This window comes from Dama dama, chromosome 32, assembly GCF_033118175.1.
Source record: "Dama dama isolate Ldn47 chromosome 32, ASM3311817v1, whole genome shotgun sequence".
NCBI classification, from domain to species: Eukaryota; Metazoa; Chordata; class Mammalia; order Artiodactyla; family Cervidae; genus Dama; species Dama dama.
This window is the reverse complement of record NC_083712.1, coordinates 30073957-30091606: the sequence shown is the minus strand read 5'-3', so window position 1 is coordinate 30091606 and position 17650 is coordinate 30073957.

The window sequence follows — 17650 nt, the reverse complement described above, 5'->3', positions numbered from 1 at the left end:
TTGCAGATGCCACTATCTGATGTGGAAGGAAGCATGTCAGAAGGTCCTTACAAACCTCCGTGGGCTTATCAATTCCTTGCTGGCCTACTTAAGGAATTCCATATAACCAAATGATCTGGGGGAAAGTGCATTATCACAGACAAAGGATGCAAAATAACATTAGAGTAAGAAACAAGCAAGTGGCCCGTTTAAATTTTTACTTTTAACACTGTCACTGAAGTGACTAATGACACCAGCATGTCACCAACAAGCCATCTAACACACCCTGGAGTGTCAATTTGGTTCAGTCCTCCCTTTCACCACACATTCCTATGCACAGGGCGGTGTGTGAGTCCCGATTTTAGTCTGCCTTTCTGTGTCCTTCCAAATTCGAGACGTCCGGACCTCCTCTGGATTTTAACTGACCATCAATTGAACGGGCAAAAACTGGCAGTAATCCAGAGAAAAAATAATCCCAATATAAATCAGCCAGGAATGTTAATGTACTTATATATTCATGGCCACAAAAAGAAGAAGCCATGTCAGATTTTTTTTTTTTAATAAATAGTTTTGGAGGAGGGCAGAGGATTTACCCTCTAATAGTTGTTGATCTGGGTCGGGGAGGGTACTCTTTTTTGATAGCAGCTTTATTGAGATGTAATTCATATACCACACCATTCACCCACTTAAAGTATATAATTCAGAGGCTTTTAGTATATTCATAGAGTTGTGCAACTATCATTGTAATAACTTTTAGAACATTTTCATCATTGGCAGATGAAAGAAACCCTGTATTCTTTAGCTATGACCCACCCAGTCCCCCCAACTTAAGGTAACCACTAATATGCTTTCTGTCTCTATAGATTTGCCAATTCTGGACATTTCATTTAAAAGGTATCATAGACTATGTGGCTTTTTTTCTTTCGCTTCACATACTTTTTAAAGATTAATTCGTATTGCAGTATAGTTGCTTGACGATATTATGTTGGTTTCTGCAGCACAGCAAAGTGGATCAGCTATACGTATGCATGTGTACCCTCTTTTGGATTTCCTTACCACCTAGGTCATCACAGAGCACTGAGGAGAGTTCCTATACAGTAGGTTCTCATTAATTATCTATTTTGTATATAGTCATGTATATATGTCAAAACCAATCTCCCAATCCCCCCCCCCCCAGTACCATCCTGTGTCTCTATTTCTGTTTTGCAAATAAATTCATCTGTATCATTTTTCTAGATTCCACATATAAGCAGTGAGAGGGTACTCCTTAAAAATGAGCTGTGAGCACTCAGTTTGGGGGACAGAGGAGGAAGTGGGGTGTAACCACTGGCCAGGTAGCTACAGTCTGGGAAGAACAAATGAGGGCAAGCCTGATCAGTTCTCTCCTGTTGTGAAGGAAATAGGAAATAATAAAAAGAAGCTAGCTTCTTAAATATCTAATGTGTATTATTTTATCTGTAATCCTGACCACCGCTAAGTACACGTACTGTTCCCAGTCTGCAGATTAGGAAAACTGAGTCAGAAAGAGATCAGTTAAACTGTCCAATGCCACACGCATAGTAAGAATCACACAGCTGGCAAGGGGCAGGGCTGAGATTCAAACCCAGGCAGTCTGCCCCCCAGTCTTTGCACTTACCTGTAGCTCCATACAGCACCAGTCACGGCACCAGGCAGGCTATGAGAGCCTTTCGAGGGAAGTGATTATCCCCTTTACAAGTAAGCTTTGCTGAGGTTAAACCAAGATTCCTCAGTTAGACAGTAACTGGACAGGAATCCCTTACATATTTCCCCCTATCTTTTACATTAACTTTGTTCATTTGTAAATCTCTTTCCATTTAAGTTTAAAAAAAAGTCACAAAATACTCTGTGACCGCTTTTATCCAACTCTTTGATCCTCTAAAAATTGTTGTTACCATTTTCTCATTTTATAGGTAAGAAAATAGAGGGCTATTCAGATATTTCATTCCTTCCGTTTACTGAACCCCACTATGTGCCAGACAAACAGGATACACAGTAATGAATATCAGGGGCTTCCCAGGTGGCACTAGTGGTCAAGAAACCGCCTGCCAATGGAGGAGACATAAGAGATATGGGTTTGATCCCTGGGTTGGGAAGGTCCCCCAGAGGCGTGCATGGCAACCCACTTCAGTATTCTTGCCTGGAGAATCCCATAGACAGAGAAGCCTGGTGGTCTATAGTCCATAAGGTCACAAAGAGTTGGACAGGACTGAGGCGACTTGGCACGCGTGCACACAAGTATACACAGAATATTAGAATTAACTGAGCTGAAAAGTGCCAGACTGGAACAGTTTTCATATTCATCGTGCACCGACTACATTATATTGTTTTGTTTGAGAAAAGCAATCTACAAAAACCCTTCTTAGAGAATCACAATGCATATGAGCGTATTTAAGGCTTCCCTTAAAGTAAGCCGGGATTTAACTGAGCTTGCCCTTGACATGTTAACATACTCCAGCACAAGCTTTCTGCGGAACACGTTTCATGAAATAACTCATCTGAAACAGAACTCACCGACACAGAGAACAGACTTGTGGTTGCCGAAGGGGGAGGGGAAAAGAAGCACTGGGAGTCGGAGGTTGGTAGATGCAAACCATCACATACCAAATGGATAAACAACAAGGTCCCACTGCAAAGCACAGAGAACTATACCCAGTATCCTGGGACAAACCATAATGAAAAAGAATATTTAAAAAGTATGTATCTTCTTTGGAGAAATGTCTGTTTAGTTCTTTGGCCCATTTTTTGATTGGGTCAACAAACACATGAAAAGATGCTCAACATCACTCATTATCAGAGAAATGCAAATCAAAACCACAATGAGGTACCATTACATGCCAGTCAGGATGGCTGCTATCCAAAAGTCTACAAGCAATAAATGCTGGAGAGGGTGTGGAGAAAAGGGAACCCTCTTACACTGTTGGTGGGAATGCAAACTAGTACAGCCGCTATGGAAAACAGTGTGGAGATTCCTTAAAAAACTGGAAATAGAACTGCCATATGACCCAGCAATCCCACTTCTGGGCATACACACTGAGGAAACCAGATCTGAAAGAGACACGTGTACCCCAATGTTCATCGCAGCACTGTTTATAATAGCCAGGACATGGAAGCAACCTAGATGCCCATCAGCAGATGAATGGATAAGGAAGCTGTGGTACATATACACCATGGAATATTACTCAGCCATTAAAAAGAATTCATTTGAATCAGTCCTAATGAGATGGATGAAGCTGGAGCCCCTTATACAGAGTGAAGTAAGCCAGAAAGATAAAGACCAATACAGTATACTAATGCATATATATGGAATTTAGAAAGATGGTAACAATAACCCTATATGCAAAATAGAAAAAGAGACACAGATGTACAGAACAGACTTTTGGACTCTGTGGGAGAAGGCAAGGGTGGGATGTTTTGAGAGAACAGCATCAAAACATGTATATTATCTAGGGTGAAACAGATCACCAGCCCAGGCTGGATGCACAAGACAAGTGCTCGGGCCTGGTGCACTGGGAAGACCCAGAGGGATCGGGTGGAGAGAGAGGTGGGAGAGGGGATTGGGATGGGGAATACATGTAAATCCATGGCTGATTCATGTCAATGTATGACAGAAACCACTACAGTATTGTAAAGTAACTAGCCTCCAACTAATAAAAATAAATGGAAAAAAAAAAAGCATGTGTCTATGTGTGTAACCGAGTCACTCTGCTCTACAGCAGAGATTGGTACAACATTGTAAATCAATTAGGCTATAATTTAAAAGAAGCAACTAATCCAATAGAGTAAAATCAAAACTCCTTAGGATGACCTGTACAATGCCCCCCTGCATAAATTCTCTTGAGTATTTTTCAGTCTCACCTCCTGCTATTGCAAAAAAAAATTTTTCTGTTCTGCAATCTGCAGTTTTAAATAATACTTTCATTAGGGTTTACATAATGACAAGTAATTACCACTTCCCCTGGATAAAAATTTGGATTTCAAATGCCAATGGTAATCCTTCTCCAAAGAAAAATGTATGGAACAGGCCTCATTCTGTCGATTCAAAGGGCATCCAAGATACATGTCATCACACACCCATCCAGCAGATGGACACACAATGGGAGTGAAATTACAGAAGCATCGGCAGACCCCAAACCAGGACACTCAACTCCTCTCATCCCAGTCTTAACTCAAATGTATGATTATTGATTTGATAATATAGACTCCATATTTGTGGTCATGATTGTCTACAAAATTGGAGTGGGGATATTTTAAAAGGACTCTCATCAACCAAGGATTGAAATGATACTGCAAATAGAAAGCATTTGGCATGGCATGGGGAACGCCAACACAGGAGCCTGAGACAGCCAATCAAAGAGAAAACACTCACTGTGAACTGCCCTATTTTTTATTCACCACTGGTCCCGCAGTAGGAATGCGAATCATTTCAGTTATAACCCACATTCTGTCCCCCTCTAGATGCGGGTCTTTCCCAGTTGATTATGCACTTGTCATCATTCTGTCTGGGTGGGTGTATGTTAGTCACTCAGCCGTGTCCAACTCTTTGCAGCCCCATGGACTGTAGCTCGCCAGCTCCTCCGTCCATGGAATTCTCCAGGCCAGAATCCTGGCGTGGGCTGCCATTTCCCTCTCCAATTTGGGTGGGAGCGGAGCTGTAATGCAATCTGTATGGCCAATCCGACGGACAGTTTGTGAGAGCTGACTGTCAAACTGGATCTCTCGCAGGGCAAATCAATACATATTTTGTCTCTTCAACTAGAGCTGGGAAAAATATAACTCACTCTAATCCAATTGGTTATTAATTAACATACATGTAACTGCATTTCCTCTACACAAAACATTTATTTTTCCCTAGATATTACCTCTGCACAGAAAAGACACAGGGTCACTGTTGTGAGTCTGCAGCCGGTGTCACTGAATGTTGAATTGCATGAAGAAATTACCAGCTATTTTTACACCCACCAGGGGATTTGGCTAAATGACGGGCACTTTTCTAATGAGCTAATCATACCACTTTCCTTAGAGTTTCTATTAATGCATGTAGATGGACACCATTAGTAAAGGTTTGCTTTTCTGCTCACTTACACAGAAACTAGCAATACTAACACTAGCAACACTAATGTGTACCCCAGTGAAATTTCTGAGATGCTTTAGATTTGAAGGTAAAAGCTGTCCCATTTTCTTTAGGTGTTCTCTTAAATACGTATTATGTAAATATATATGTGTGTGTGTGTATACATATATATATATTCCTAGATGTCGAGCATTTGCTGTCAGTAGTGACCTTTTCATGTATATGTGAAACATTAAATTAGCAATTACAGTAGAAATGTATTTCATTGAATAGATTTTTTTGTTTGGGGAACTATAAAGAGAATTGTCTTTTATTATTGTGCCTCCTCTGGTGTTGATGTGTATTTGTATCAAAAGTGCAAAAATCCTATTTTTGTACATTATACATACAGTCAGTTACTTTAGCTTTTTCTAGAAGAAACTAGCAACAATTTTAAAAGCACGTGTGTGCATGCTCAGCCATATCTTTAAGACCCCATGGCCTGTAGCCTACCAGGCTCCTCTGTCCATGGTATTTCCCAGGCAAGAATACTGGGGTGGGTTTCTTTCTCCAAAGGATCTTCCCAACCCAGGAATCGAACCTGTGTCTCCTATAGCTCCTGCACTGGCAGACAGATTCTTTACTACTGAGCCACCTGTGAAACCTTCAAAAGCACAAGTTGATGTAAAATATCGTGACTGTTACACAAACCTGAACGTTTTATTTGCATCAACCAATAAATGTTTAGGATCTTTTGCAATAAGTATTATTAAAAATAATGTGATTCATATGCTTATGAAACATATGATAGTTTCAGTTATGTCCAAATGTACTTTTAAAAACTGTTACTAAGGTGAACAATATCACCTTTCATTTCCACTCTTGAGTGTGACATGACAGATATTACCCTCTTTCTGTTCAGACAGCCACCTCTCCTTAGACATACAGAACTGGGCAAATTTGTATTTGGATTCTGTTATCTTTGTCTAGAAGAAACCATGCTAGGAATTTAATAACAGAGTGTCATTAATGGGTTAGGAAAGGGCTGTTATTGACTAAAACAAAAGACATCTTTTAAGATGGAATGAAACTATGAGAATATCTGAAAGTGGGTGTGTGTGAAAAAACAGTATTAAAACGGAAAAAGCATCATTTTTTACGCTCTAGGAATGCAAGCACTTTTATTCTTTTTCCTGACCTGCTCCATCCGCAGTCAATCAGCTCATTGGCAGAGCAGGGGTGGGGGCGGGTGGTGGGCATGGGGTGAATGAAGTAAGAGGGGCCTGAGGCCAGCCCTGCTGTGGCTCCAACGCAGCTCAGCGGGGCCACATTCTAGCCACAGATGGCGCCCTGGCTTGGGCAGCGCTGAGCACCTCCCATCCCTTCCCTGTGATGGAGGAAGCTACCGCAAATCTTAGAGCATCCATGCGCTGGTGATAACTGATGATGTGGGCTTGGTGCCTGGAGGTCATCGGTCAAGGGTTAAAAAGAAAGCCAATCATCTAGCCATCAGTTTCGAGCCCCAGCCCGGCTGCTTGGGAGACAAAAATGAAAAGTACAACAAATGAAATACACTCTGTGCCCACCTTTTGACAATAATCAGTGAAGTTGAGTGTACTCTTTGGTGGAAATCTCTCAATTTAAAAATCATCACTAGTTCTTGTCTCCAGAAACCATCACTTCTTTCATCTTTGTGCTCATCTTGCAATTTTTGAAACATCGAAGTGTAAATTCAGCTTTAAAAGCTCTATGCATCATGGGTTTGTTAGCAGTTTCTAGCATTTCCTTGATGGTCGGAATCAGAAGGAAATAGCTAGTTGCAGTACCTTTTTACTGTGCTCATCACTTCTGGCTCAGTCCCCAGGGGAGGACACAGAAGACTGTCCCCCTTTGAACAGCCTTGGGGTGGGGGACCATCAGATGCTGGAGCTGCCAGAGCCCCCGGCTGCGACTGAGCCTGACAAGGAGGGACTCGCCCAAGCCAAGAACCACACCTGCCCTTCCCACCACACCACCCCCACTCCTTCGGGGAGTTCCGGGCCTCTGCCTCCACCCAGGACTTTGTCACACTGCAGCCCTCAGCCCCAGTCCCATCTCCAGGGAAATCACCCCAGCCTGCTGCTCCACCTTGATTTCTTCCTCACCATCCTGCAGCCCTGTGCATTTAGGATGACTGACAGCAGCATTTGCTGCATTCTCTTTCAGCAAAGAATCTTCCTGAAACCTTCCTGAACCAGCTACAATTTGGCCTCCTCTTGTCTCTCCAGTTAAAAAAAAAAAAAAAAGCGAGTTGACCAACACCTTCCCAATTCCACTCACTTTTCTACCTAGTTCTTCCTCCTCCGTGCCAACCCCACTGTGAGCTCCGGAAACCGCCTCTCATTTGCCATTTTAAAGAGCGGCCATAAAGGGACATAAAGGAACTCCCCCACCCACCGGCGACTCCCAGGCTGGCCTCCCAACTTGGGGAAGGTAGAGTCCGGCTCTGGCCACTGGAATTCTGCTCCTTGTGGGCTCAGCTGGCTGGGGAGGCCGTGTCTCAACTTCACTGACTCCCTGAATTTTTAGTCTCCTCCCAAGATAACTTCTCACAGGTCCCATGGTTCTAAGTCCTCTAAGACTCCCCAAGTGGGAAGAGTTAAGTGTTCACTTATTTGTGAGATTTTTATTTGAGGCCTGATGACAACTGATGATGTGGGCTTGGTCCTTGGAATTCACTGATCAAGGGTTAAAATGACAGTCACCAATATTCAAACCATCAATTACTAGCTTTTTCTTTCTCTTGAAAGAGGCCACAGTATTTGGCTAAGTGCATACAATGAAGGGGGCTTCCCAGGTGGTGCTAGCGGTAAAGAACCCGCCTGCTAATGCAGAAGACAGTAAAGAGATGCGAGTTTGATCCCTGGGTTAGGAAGGTTCCCCTGGAGGAGGGCATGGAAACCCACTCCAGTATTCGTGCCTGAAAAACCCAAGGACAGAGGAGCCTGGTGGGCTACAGTCCATGGGGTCACAAAGAGTCAGACACGACTGAGCAACTTAGCACACCCACATACAGTGAGGAGTGTGAGAGCTGGAGATACTGATACAAAAGGAAATCCCTTCCTTCTCGCAAGTCACTCCTGAAAAATCAGGGCAGCCAGGCATCAGTGTTCAGAACTGTTTGACCAGGAACTTCACCAGATCCACGCCTTTGAGCAGCCAGGGCTCAGTAGCTGGTTGACGGAGATGCCACATGATATGCAGGCTGGAGTAGTCCCACTAGCAAGAAGCCAGTTGGGGCCCCCAGCACTGCCCCATGGATGCAGGGAACCTGCCTGGGGGTAGCCCCACGTGTACCACGAGCCTGAGCGCTGGCCCCACGTCTGGGAAACTTGGCAAAGATTCCTGGGCCCACGCTTCGGGCTTGGCATAAGGTGGGTGGAGTTGCCACTTCCCCATGACTCGGTGGAGCCATTTCCACAGGTCCTGTTCCTGGGCTATAACGAGAGACCACCGTCCTTGCCCAGACAAGGTGGTGGTCTGCTTGCGTGTGCCCACATCCAAGGCATCCGAAGTTTTCTCATCAAAAGAAATACAGTTGAAGCCCCAAAGTTCCATGACACACGATGACTGCATGGAAGCAGATTGTTAGGATGGCGTCATCCAATCCCGCAGCACTGTATTTGATCAGCGGGGAACCTCAGCGTGTGGGCTGAAGGGACCCACACACCTCCTACGGGCAGAGCTCCTTGGTCCGAGGGGGGCTCAGCACAGCAGCTGGAAGAACCGCATCTGTTCCATCTCGTGAGGCCTCCGCCCGCAGAAGGGGGTCCATGGAGAACCTGCCGTGGCATCACTACCGAGATACGTTGGTACAGGCAGACGTCGTGTGCCTGCATGTCACAGACGCTGCATTTTTTTTACAAATGGAAAGTCTGCGGCAACCCTGTGTTGAGCAGGTCTCTCCCAGCCCTTCTGTCAGCTGCATCTGCTCACTTTGTGCCTGTGTTACATTTCGGTACTTCTTGCAACATCCCTAACTTTTTTATTATCCCTGTGTCTTCCATGATATCTGTCATCAGTTATCTTCGATGTTACTATTGCCAAAATATTATGAATCACTGAAGGCTCAGAGGAGGGTTAGCATTTTTCAGAAATAAGGTATTTTTAAATTAAGTTCTGTACGATTTTTTAGACATAATACTGTTGCACATGTAACAGACTAGTCTCATGGGCCTCGAATGCCTCCCTGAAAATTCAAACTTCAACCTATAATGTCAGAAAGCATGGGAGGGGTTTTGAGTAGCTGCTTGGGAAGATCCTCTGGAAGAGAGGTGTCGTGGAAGGGGCTGAGCTTTCCAGGCGGCACCAGAGGCAAAGCTTCCGCCTGCCAATGCAGGAGACGCAGGAGACGCAGGTTCAATCCCTGGGTCAGGAAGATCCCCTGGAGGAGGAAATGGCAACCCACTCCAGTGTTCTTGCCTGGAGAATCCCATGGACAGAGGAGCCTGGAGGGCTACTGTCCATGGGGTCCCAAGAGTCGGACAGGACTGAGCAAACACGTGTTCCGATTCTGACGATGGAGCAGAGGAGGTGCGGTGACGAGGTGGGGCAGTAGGCTTGGAAATGAAAATAAGATACATGCAGAGCTCAGAGAGAACGAAGCTAGAATCTGATCAGAGAGTCAGGGAAAAGAAAAGGAGGAAATGGCTCCTACATCCAACCTGGCGGCCAGGGAGGCTGTGAACAGAGCCCAGCGCGGGAGCTGGGACTAGAGGACCATGCAGCGATGGTGGAACTAGGGCGCCCTCTGCTGGACATAAACGCCGGGCCGTCAGCACAGGCCAACACCACCCAGAGGTCTTCCCAGAACCGGCTGATGCTGAGCCAACACTAACTTTCAAACACCTAGTAACCAACAAACTGGTACCTCAGTAGTAATTCAGACAGATCTGTGCAAACAAGAGGCTGTCCAAGCCAGCTGCTGCATCTTCTAACACATACTGCCTCACACTTAGACGTGTTTAGTGATAACAAAGAATCATGCTCGACAGAAGGCACAAGAGAATATCATCTGTGGGAGAAAAATCAAGGGAGGTCTTTTGGGGAATGTTAAATACGTTCGTTCAGAAGTGATAAGGGGCTGAAATGGTGATCTTTAGCTGCTAAGGCGACACTGGAGTACTTCAGGCTATTGAGTGTTGAAATGTGGAGGGTCTGAACAGCTTAAGAATACTGCACATGCAACTTGGCAGAGAGAACAGCAGAAGGAAGCTGGGCCGCACGGGTGTGAAGTGACTCGGCGAGAGGCCTCTGGGGCGTCCTCACGGGACCCCCCAGCGCCTTCCAGGCCTTCACCCCCGCGCCAGCTCCCTAATTCCCACATCCACCCTGTGACGTACACGCGTCCTGTACACAAAGGGCTGCTCGAGCCTGAGAGTCGTGAGAAGAGAGCTATCAGCTCCCTTCCAGCGCCCACCGCACGGCCGGCACCCTCCGGTCCCACCTCGCGCTCGGCTCCCGGCCCAGCTCCGGCCTCACTGCCTCCCGGCTGCTCCTCCAACCCGGCGGGGCTCGGGGCTCCGCGCCTGCCGTTCCCTCTACTGGCAGTGCGCTTCCCTGAGGTACAGGCGGTGTCCCCTCAGCTGCTCCCAGCCTTGGCTCAGACACCTCATCCTCAGCGTGGCCTCCCTGATCACTCAGGGGTCCACATACACACACCACACCTCCCACACACACAGCACACACACACACCACACATACATACCACACAAACACAGCACACACAAACATACCACACAAACACAGCACACACACATACACACCACACAAACACAGCACACACACACACCACACATACATACCACACAAACACACCACATTCACACACCACACATACACAGCACACAAACACACCACATTCACACACCACACATACACACCACAAAAACACACCACACACATACATACCACACAAACACACCACACACACACCACACACAAACATACCACACAAACACAGCACACACACACACCACACACATACACACCACACAAACACAGCACACACAAACATACCACACAAACACAGCACACACAAACATACCACACACATACATACCACACACACACAGCACACACACACACCACACATACATACCACACAAACACACCACATTCACACACCACACACATACATACCACACAAACACACCACACACACACACCACACACATACATACCACACAAACACAGCACACACACGCACCACACATACATACCACACAAACACACCACATTCACACACCACACACATACATACCACACAAACACACCACACACACACACCACACACATACATACCACACAAACACAGCACACACAAACATACCACACACATACATACCACACACACACAGCACACACACACACCACACATACATACCACACAAACACACCACATTCACACACCACACACATACATACCACACAAACACACCACACACACACACCACACACATACATACCACACAAACACAGCACACACACACACCACACATACAAACCACACAAACACAGCACACACACACACCACACATACATACCACACAAACACACCACATTCACACACCACACACATACATACCACACAAACACACCACACACACACACCACACACATACATACCACACAAACACAGCACACACACACACCACACATACATACCACACAAACACACCACATTCACACACCACACACATACATACCACACAAACACACCACACACACACACCACACACATACATACCACACAAACACAGCACACACACGCACCACACATACATACCACACAAACACACCACATTCACACACCACACACATACATACCACACAAACACACCACACACACACACCACACATATACATACCACACAAACACAGCACACACACACACCACACATACATACCACACAAACACAGCACACACACACACCACACATACATACCACACAAACACACCACATTCACACACCACACACATACATACCACACAAACACACCACACAAACACACCACACACATACATACCACACAAACACAGCACACACACACACCACACATACATAACACAAAAACACACCACACACACACCACACACATACATACCACACAAACACACCACACACACACACCACACACATACATACCACACAAACACAGCACACACACACACCACACATACATACCACACAAACACACCACATTCACACACCACACACATACATACCACACAAACACAGCACACACACACACCACACACATACACACCACACAAACACAGCACACACAAACATACCACACAAACACAGCACACACAAACATACCACACACATACATACCACACACACACAGCACACACACACACCACACATACATACCACACAAACACACCACACACACACCACACACATACATACCACACAAACACAGCACACACACACACCACACATACATACCACACAAACACAGCACACACACACACCACACATACATACCACACAAACACACCACATTCACACACCACAAATACATACCACACAAACACACCACATTCACACACCACACATACACACCACACACACACACCACACACATACATACCACACAAACACACCACACACACACCACACACAAACATACCACACAAACACAGCACACACACACACCACACACATACACACCACACAAACACAGCACACACAAACATACCACACAAACACAGCACACACAAACATACCACACACATACATACCACACACACACAGCACACACACACACCACACATACATACCACACAAACACACCACACACACACCACACACATACATACCACACAAACACACCACAAACACCCACCACACACATACATACCACACAAACACAGCACACACACACACCACACATACATACCACACAAACACACCACATTCACACACCACACACATACATACCACACAAACACACCACACACACACACCACACACATACATACCACACAAACACAGCACACACACACACCACACACATACACACCACACAAACACAGCACACACACACCACACACATACATACCACACAAACACAGCACACACACACACCACACATACATACCACACAAACACAGCACACACAGACACCACACACATACATACCACACAAACACAGCACACACACACCCCACACATACATACCACACAAACACACCACATTCACACACCACACACATACATACCACACAAACACACCACACACACACACCACACACATACATACCACACAAACACAGCACACACACACACCACACATACATACCACACAAACACACCACATTCACACACCACACACATAGATACCACACAAACACACCACACACACACACCACACACATACATACCACACAAACACAGCACACAAACGCACCACACATACATACCACACAAACACACCACATTCACACACCACACACATACATACCACACAAACACACCACACACACACACCACACATATACATACCACACAAACACAGCACACACACACACCACACATACATACCACACAAACACAGCACACACGCACACCACACATACATACCACACAAACACACCACATTCACACACCACACACATACATACCACACAAACACACCACACACACACACCACACACATACATACCACACAAACACAGCACACACACACACCACACATACATACCACACAAACACACCACAATCACACACAACACACATACATACCACACAAACACACCACACACACACACCACACATATACATACCACACAAACACAGCACATACACACACCACACATACATACCACACAAACACACCACAAACACACACCACACACATACATACCACACAAACACAGCACACACACACATACATACAACACAAACACAGCACACACACACACCACACACACACCACACAAACACAGCACACACACACACCACACACATACATACCACACAAACACAGCACACACACACACCACACACACACACACCACACAAACACAGCACACACACACACACCACACACATACATACCACACAAACACACCACATTCACACACCACACACATACATACCACACAAACACACACCACACACATACACACCACACAAACAGCACACACACACCACACAAACACAGCACACACACACACCACACACATACATACCACACAAACACAGCACACAAATACATACCACACACACACCCCACACAAACACACCACACACACACCACACACATACATACCACACAAACACAGCACACACACACTCACACACATACATACCACACAAACACAGCACACACACACACCACATAGATACATACCACACAAACACAGCACACACATACACACCACACAAACACAGCACACACACACACCACACACATACATACCACACAAACACAGCACACACATATACCACACACACACCCCACACAAACACACCACACACACACCACACACATACATACCACACAAACACAGCACACACACACTCACACACATACATACCACACAAACACAGCACACACACACACCACACAGATACATACCACACAAACACAGCACACACATACACACCACACAAACACAGCACACACACACACCACACACATACATACCACACAAACACAGCACACACATACATACCACACACACACCCCACACAAACACACCACACACACACCACACACATACATACCACACAAACACAGCACACACACACACCACACACATACATACCACACACACACACCACACACATACACACCACACAAACACAGCACACACACACTCACACACATACAGACCACACAAACACACCACACACACACACCACACATACATACCACACAAACACAGCACACACAAACATACCACACAAACACAGCACACACACACACCACACACATACACACCACACAAATACACCACACACACACCACACACATACATACCACACAAACACAGCACACACACACACCACACATACACACCACAGAAACACAGCACACACACACCACACATACATACCACACAAACACAGCACACACAAACATACCACACAAACACAGCACACACACACACCACACACATACATACCACACAAACAGCACACACACACTCACACACATACATACCACACAAACACAGCACACACATACACACCACACAAACACAGCACACACACACACCACACACATACATACCACACAAACACAGCACACACACACACCACACACATACATACCACACAAACACAGCACACACACACACCACACAAACACAGCACACACACACACCACACACATACATACCACACAAACACACCACACACATACATACCACACACACACCCCACACAAACACACCACACACACACCACACACATACATACCACACAAACACAGCACACACACACTCACACACATGCATACCACACAAACACAGCACACACACACACCACACACATACATACCACACAAACACAGCACACACATACACACCACACAAACACAGCACACACACACACCACACACATACGCACCACACAAACACAGCACACACACACCCACACACATACACACCACACAAACACACCACACACACACACCACACATACATACCACACAAACACAGCACACACAAACATACCACACAAAAACAGCACACACACACACCACACACATACACACCACACAAACACAACACACACACACACCACACACATACACACCACACAAACACACCACACACACACCACACACATACATACCACACAAACACAGCACACACACACACCACACATACACACCAAACAAACACAGCACACACACACCACACATACATACCACACAAACACAGCACACACAAACATACCACACAAACACAGCACACACACACACCACACACATACACACCACACAAACACACCACACACACATCACACACATACATACCACACAAATACAGCACACACACACTCACACACATATATACCACACAAACACAGCACACACACACACCACACACATACACACCACACAAACACAGCACCCACACACACCACACACATACACACCACACAAACACACCACACACATACATACCACACAAACACACCACACACACACACTCACACACACATACCACATACACACACCACACACCCCACACACACACACCACACACATACACACCACACAAACACACCACACACAAACACCACACATACATACCACACAAACACACCACACACACACCACACACATACACACCACACACACACACCACACACACACACCACACACACACACCACACACACACACCACACACATACACAACACACATACACAACACACACAAACATACCACACAAACACAGCACACACACACCACACACATACATACCACACAAACACAGCACACACACACCACACACATACACACCACACAAACACAGCACACACACACACCACACACATACATACCACACAAACACAGCACACACACACACCACACACATACATACCACACAAATACAGCACACACACACCACACACATACACACCACACAAACACAGCACACACACACACCACACACATACATACCACACAAACACAGCACACACACCACACACATACACACCACACAAACACAGCACACACACACACCACACACATACATACCACACAAACACAGCACACACACACACCACACACATACACACCACACAAACACAGCACACACACACACCACACACATACATACCACACAAACACAGCAAACACACACACCACACACATACACACAACACAAAGACATCACACACACACCACACACATACATACCACACAAACACAGCACAAACACCACACACATACACACCACACAAACACAGCACACACACACACACCACACACATACACACCACACAAACACAGCACACACACACACCACACACATACATACCACACAAACACAGCACACACACGCACCACACATACATACCACACAAACACACCACATTCACACACCACACACATACATACCACACAAACATACCACACACACACACCACACATATACATACCACACAAACACAGCACACACACACACCACACATACATACCACACAAACACAGCACACACACACACCACACATACATACCACACAAACACACCACATTCACACACCACACACATACATACCACACAAACACAGCACACACACACACCACACACATACATACCACACAAACACAGCACACACACACCACACATACATACCACACAAACACACCACACACACACCACACACATACATACCACACAAACACACCACACACACACACCACACATACATACCACACAAACACACCACATTCACACACCACACACATACATACCACACAAACACACCACACACACACACCACACATATACATACCATACAAACACAGCACACACACACACCACACACATACACACCACACAAACACAGCACACACAAACATA